Source organism: Electrona antarctica (genome assembly GCF_951216825.1).
Source record: "Electrona antarctica genome assembly, chromosome: 5".
Lineage (NCBI taxonomy): Eukaryota > Metazoa > Chordata > Actinopteri > Myctophiformes > Myctophidae > Electrona > Electrona antarctica.
The window spans coordinates 44,679,836-44,687,525 of NC_136810.1; positions in this window are offsets into that span (position 1 = coordinate 44,679,836).

Here is a 7,690-nt window from a genome sequence, read left to right on the forward strand (position 1 = left end):
CGATGGATGATAGAGCAGGAATCCCCGGAGGAGCTGTAAACCCCACTGTCTCTATAGAGAGGATCTGCTGATAGAGGATGGAAGGATACATGAGCGGCTGTGGTTTTCCACTGCGATGCCATGATGAGTGAAAGCCTGCTATAGTGTGCTGTTGTCTCACTCACTGTTTCCCAAAGGGCCCGATTCACCAAGGAAATCTACGACCAGGTGTAAAAAGGAAGTGACTAAGGGTGTATTTTACGCTCAAAATATGTGTGTACCGGTAAATTGCTTGATGAATCAGGGCCTGGGTCTGGACCAGCGGTGGGAAAGTAACTAACTACATTTACTTAAGTAGGCCTACAATGTTGAGGTATTGAAATTGTTACTTTACTTGAGTAATTCCAATTTCCAATAATTTTACTTCAAGCGCTCAAACTTTCTTCTTTCCTGCCTTGATCTTCTTACCCCAACCCCCCCCCCCCCCCTGCTTCCCTTTCTTGTATTTCTTGGAAAAAATGACACGATGGGAACTATGCACAAAAACGAGTGATAAATAAAGCTGATTGTGATTCTACATCTCAGAGACAAATATTTTTCTCCACTACAAAAAACTATTACTTGTATATGGATTATTATTACAAAACATACATGAACCATTTCAGCCCTATACATTTTGGCCATTTGAAAATTGCCGATTTACAAGCTCACTGAGCTTGTAGATTTTCTATTTTCAAAAGATTTTTAAACATGAAATGGGACGTTATCTGCAAAATGAGTTTCTACTTTTGGTAAAGTACATTTTTGATGCCAATACTTTTGTACTTTTACTCAAGCACATTTTTAATTCCAGACATCTACTTTTAACAGAGTATTATATTGCAGTATTGATACTTGTACTTGTGCGTAATGTGAGTAGCCTACTTTTCCCACCACTGCAGGCTACTACTGTTACTGTATGTGGGGCTGCAAAATAAATCATAGTAGTACTGTAAATATAGCTATGAGCAAGGTGAGGCCCGATCACGCTGCTGTGATGCTAATGTGCAATGATACAAGTGCTGGGGCAAAGAGGCATCTACCTCAGGGGAAAGCTAGCTAAACAACAGCTACTCCATTAAAGATTATGAGATTAGAGGGCTGTACCTTGCCACCCCCCCAAGATGTCTCCATCTGCTGTCAGCACTCTGTCCTTGGTCACTATATTATACCTCACAGTGTTGCCATGTCTGCTTATTATAAGCGATTTTATTTAACTTAATTTTTATCTCACGATTTTGCAACCCATTTTTTCACCCAATGTCAATTATCTAATGTAATCCTGGGCGCTACACTTCCTCTGCCAACCTGGGGAGGGCAGCGGACTGACCTCATGCTTCCTTCTATGCATGAGGAGTCCAAAGCTGCTTCTTTTCCGGGGAGTTTCCCCGGCCGGATGTAGCGCATGGAAGGAACACGTTATTCAGACCAGTTCCTTTCCCCTCCATCAGGCGCCCCGGCTGGCCATGGGGGGAGGTACTGTAGTTTAGAGACCAGGATTACTGCATGTTTTGTGTGTATTATAAGCAATTTTGAGCTTGTTTTTCTGTAAAGTTGCTTGTTAACAAAGAGATCTACAAGCTCACAACGCGTCGCATCACGACACGTTGTGAGCTTGTATATCGGCTATTTTCAAATATCCAATGCTGGGCTTGTTTGATATAGACCTAGTTGCTTGTTTCTCTCGTAAAATCCCTGGTGGCCTCACACACACACACACACACACACACACACACACACACACACACACACACACACACACACACACACACACACACACACACACACACACACACACACACACACACACACACACACTCACACTTGCAGACTTGCCTGAGAGTTCCCAGATGGGAGCAGGAGGGGGGAACCCAGTGTACTCTCTGCTGCCCCATCTGGCGGAGTCAGGTTATCAAAATATGAACTCAGGGTGCAATTTACACATTCCTACTATAAAGGCAGAGGAATAACTCATGAATTTGAGCGTCCAATTTCCGTCAAAGGCATAAGAAGAAATGGCACCCTTTTCACATTGACCTATTATAGCGCCACCAGGAGGCCACAATCAGAGGATGTCCGAGGAGCACTTTTTCTATAGTTATAAAATGAGTCATTGATTTTGCCACTTTATTTTCACTGGCTACAGTTTGGATGAATGAACCCCATGCTGTACCTGTAAACATATTGTAGTACAACCAAGTCCAAGTCCATATCAGAACATGATAGTACTACGTTAACAGGTGTACAACTCTTCTACAGACACTTCCACATCAATAAGGTGATTTCTCTCTGCACGCACGCACGCACGCACGCACGCACGCACGCACGCACGCACGCACGCACGCACGCACGCACGCACGCACGCACGCACGCACGCACGCACGCACGCACGCACGCACGCACACACACACACACACACACACACACACACACACACACACACACACACACACACACACACACACACACACACACACAACACACTCTCCTTCTCTCTCTCTCAAGGAGGACAAAGGGTTTTGTCCTGTCATCAGTAGAAGTACTGACAGGGTTATATTTCATGGGGAGAATAGCCAGTCTGTCCACTCAGCTCTGTCCTATATAAAACACTGGGCCTGTTCCAGCTAAACTCTGACTCCAACAGTTTACGCCATCAGGTCTTGGCCTGGAGGCTGGGACACATGTGCACGAGCAAACGCAGACAGCATTTAAATTAGCGGAAAATAGAAAATAGGGATTATTTGATTGACACATTTATAAAACATGACTCCTTTTAAGGAGAACAGAAGATAAGATTTGGTTTTACTTTGCTGACTATAAGCTTGGAAAGGAGCCAGTTTATAGGTAGTTCAGGCATCTAGTATGGATGAATGCCGAGCGTCCAGGGACGTGCACGGTATCCAGAGAACTCGCCAGTTTACCAACTCGCCGCAGTGAAAGTTCTTCATCAATGTCTTCATCGTTATGCCAACATGCTGTCTTCATCAGTGTAGTATGTCAAACCCACAGATGTTATAGTTAATTTCCAAAGTGATCAAATTATTTTGTGCAATTACATGGTCAGCTATTCAATGATAAAAGGCTGAGTATGTGAATATCAATGATAGTAGGCCTACCAATTCAGGATATTGTTTACTAATGAATTTTGTTTCAGTACTTTGGTGTTTAAACTTTAGCATTCCCACTTCATCTAGTGTAAACTCTAAACAACTATCCCCTCTCTCTCTCTCTCTCTCTCTCTCTCAGGCCCGGATTAACAATGGAACTTAGTGGCGCCGCAGCCTGCAGGGCCCTGTGCGAGAGACAATTTCAAATAGGTACAGCTGGTGCTTCCGTCGAAACCGTATTCATAGGTCACCAATTTCAATGTAACGCAACACAGGTCATCCAACAGTTTCTTAACCACTCGGGGAGGAGACTTGAAAATAGCAGATCCAGTCGGGGAGCAGCTCTATGAAGCAGTGGCGATCGTGCGTTTGCGGCGGTGCACTGTACGCACGCACGTTCATTCACTGGGCGCACGAACGCAATAGTGTCGTTATTGATTGTGTTACGTGCGTGCTAATCACATGCACATGGGGCTCTTTGATTTGGTGTAGCGCCATGGCCTTTGGAGGGATTGCCCCCTGCGACCTGACTCCGGATAAGCAGTTAAAGATGGATGGCTGGATGGACTCTTGCAGGAAAATTCATATTGTGGCATACAATGGCGTCGAGATAATTGTGTGTATTGGTTATTCTCTCTAAATCTCAACACCATGATCACTGACAGAACACAAAACAATAATCCAAAGAGTAAAATAGCTGATTCAATCAAGGTACGACTTGAGAGTTTGAAGACACATTGTACTGTATTGTATGCTATGGGTAAAAGGGCATTCACCATAGTGTTGATTTCGTCAACTAAAACTATGACGAAAAATTTCGAAAATGTTTGAAAATAGCCGATCTCCTATTTTCAGCATGCAACCTGCAAGTCTATAATCAGCCGTTACGACGCCATCAAGGCCTGCCAAAAAACTACATTTTATTTGACTAAATCAACTGTAGATTTAATCAACTAAAATCTTATGATATGTAGTCGACTAAAACTAGACTAACACTAAAACATTTCAGTTGACTCCATAATACATGTGCATTGCAGGCAAACATCCCTAATGTCAGTTGAGGTGGGTTATAGGCCAGACTGAAGACATGAATCTTTCCTTGTCTATACTGCCAACAGCGCTTCCCTGTATAAACAGAATGGTAGGTTGTATCCATGCATACTGCTGAGTCTGACTCTCCACTGTCTTGTGTCAACACTGAGCACTGAGCTAAACAGCTGTCCCAGTATTTGCACTACAGAAACAGGCATTTGCATTATGGGCCAAATCCAGGGTTTGATCTTTTTCTTGGACGAACACAAGCAAGGAGCAGTGTTGATTTTGACATTTTTAGTCACAGTCTTTTGAATGAAATGGAAATTAAATGTTGAATGAATGTCATATTTTAGTGACCTTTTGAGTTTTAGTCGACTAAATAATTATCATAAGATTTTAGTTGACTAACTCTACAGTTGATTTTGTCATAAATAATGCAATTTAGCGGGCTATGATGATTGCATCATAATGGCAGATGTTACGCTTGGTTGCATGCTGAAAATAGCAGAGCGACGTGTTGTGAGCTTGTAGATCTGCTATTGTCAGAGCGGCGAGCGTGCAACACCCGAACGCAACAAAACATGAAATGATCCTCTCCTTGACAGTCTAGTTTTTAGTTGTTGATGAAAATGTCACTATATTTACAGTATGTAGTTGTAGTCACCATGCTTAGTTTTTATTTAGTTTTTGTCAGTGAAGAAATGTAGTCGACCAACACTTTCGTAGATGAAATCAACACTGGTAGTAAGGAGAAAATGACCCCCTCCAGTCAGTTTACTTCCAGTTTAACAGTTCCAGAGTAACCCCTGTAGTACCTCTGCACACCCCCTGTGAACCACTGCTACACACCATGCAGGTTATCACTGAAACATTTCGACTAGAAGCTAAACAGTACCTTCAGTACACTGACCGATACATCAGTCTGGTAGTATAGTCACATGTGATGCTTCAGACTCCATGCCAGGCGCCAGGGGCTCCTCTCCATGCCACTTCTGATGAGACACAAGAAGAGGGCTAATTATAAGGATTAATTAGAAACAGGCACCATTTGACATTCTCTGATTCCATCTGATTCCCTCCTGCTAGAGGGAATAATTAAGTTACAATACAATACTTGTGCATGTAATGTGATCACAGCCATGTTAATTCATTTTATTCAGCATAGTAAAAGAACACCAGATCAAACTGTAAAAATGAATAATGATGCGTTTTATTTGTATTGCACTGTTCATTCACAGGGATAGTGCTTCATAGTTAACTAGAAATGCACTCTCTCGAGATGCCAACTTGCGCCTTGCTCACAAGTAGACCATGTACTGTATGGCCTACATGTGCGCAAGCAGAGCGCGCCATGAAGTGCGCTCACTACTGCTGGTACGACTGCTGCTCTGAGTCCTAAAGCTCTCTGCTGCTGTCTGGGTACGACTGCTGCTCTGAATCCCTATAGAGCTCTCTGTCTGGGTACGACTGCTGCTCTGAGTCCTAAAGCTCTCTGCTACTGTGTGGGTACGACTGCTGCTCTGAGTCATAGAGCTCTCTGCTGTCTGTCTGGGTACGACTGCTGCTCTGAATCCCTATAGAGCTCTCTGCTATTCTAAATCCTTTAGACCCGCAATTGTCCTTATACCAACCTTGAAACGTACCTTAGTTACAGAATGGTGGTCCCTTATTGGCTGTTGGAGGACACTGACATATGTACGTATGTCGTTTTTTCATGATTTTCATCTTTTTTTCAAATCCTCCAAAATCACGAAAAACGACATGCTATAGTATGCCGTCCGAAACCATGAACTATAGTATGTCGTTTTTTCATGATTTTCATCATTTTTTTCAAATCCTCCAAAATCACGAAAAACGACATGCCATCTATAGTATGCCGTCCGAAACCAAATATGAGAAATGTATAACTTTGGCATGCTACTAGTCCTACATACTTACACCTAGAAACCCCATTCAAACCTATTTAGGTTCATCTTACTGTGGACATGTTTGCCTGAAAAGGAATCTTTGAAATGTTTCATAGTTTTAGAAATATAGTGCTTTCAAATTTGAGAAGTTTATAATGGCAGATAGTGGCACGTCAAAAAAAATCACTTTCACCTAGGAACTCCATTCACACTTTGTATAAATCAGCTTACTGTGGAGACACATGCTGGAACTTTTTACTTTGAAATGTTTTGTAGTTTCTGAGTTTTTTAACTTAAACGCCCAATGCATTCTCAATGGCAATAGCACAAACTTTGGCATGCTACTAGTCCTACATACTTACACCTAGAAACCCCATTCAAACCTATTTAGGTTCATCTTACGGTGGACATATTTGCCTGAAAAGGAATCTTGGAAATGTTTCATAGTTTTAGAAATATAGTGCTTTCAAATTTGAGAAATGTATAATGGGGCTCAATGGCAGATAGTGGCACGTCAAAAAATCACTTTCACCTAGAAACTCCATTCACACTTTGTATAATTCAGCTTACTGTGCAGACACATGCTGGAACTTTTTACTTTGAAATGTTTTGTAGTTTCTGAGTTATTTAACTTAAACGCCCAATGCATTCTCAATGGCAATAGCACAAACTTTGGCATGCTACTAGTCCTACATACTTACACCTAGAAACCCCATTCAAACCTATTTAGGTTCATCTTACGGTGGACATGTTTGCCTGAAAAGGAATCTTTGAAATGTTTCATAGTTTTAGAAATATAGTGCTTTTAAATTTGAGAAATTCAGAATGGGGGTCAATGGCAGATTTTGGCAAGTAAAGATTTGAGTGGGGTTTGAACCCACAACCTCCAGATCATGCAGCCAGTGTGCTAAGTCACTGATCTACTTGCTACCTGCCACAATGCAGTCTGCTGTTCCCTTTGAGTACAACATTGATACAAAAATAAAAAATAAAATAACAGGAGATTTGTCTATTGTTTCTTTTGCTGTTGTTTATCTCTAGACGTTTGAATGTTGAACCACAATGGAAACAAGTCTCTGGCTCTTCTGTCATTATCTATTCGGCCTTTTATGAACATCATGCACAGTAGCTCACTGGATACAGATCCTGCCTGGGAATCTGGAGGCTGCAGGTTCAAGTCCCCCCTCTGACATAGTGTCCCAAAATCATGAAAATATGACATACTATAGTATGCCGTCCCAAACCATGGACTATAGTATGTCGTTTTTTCATGATTTTCATCTTTATTTAAAATCCTCCAAAATCACGAAAAACGACATGCTATAGTATGCCGTCCGAAACCATGAACTATAGTAGGCTATGTGGTTTTTCATGATTTTCATCTCTTTTTCAAATAGTCCAAAATCACGAAAAACGACATGCTATAGTATGCCGACGGAAGAAAATTATAACTTTGGCATGCTACTAGTTCTACATACTTACACCTAGAATCCCCATTCAAACCTATTTAGGTTCATTTTATGGTGGACATGTTTGCCTGAAAAGGAATCTTTGAAATGTTTCATAGTTTTAGAAATATAGTGCTTTTAATTTGAGAAATGTATAATGGCAGATAGTGGCACG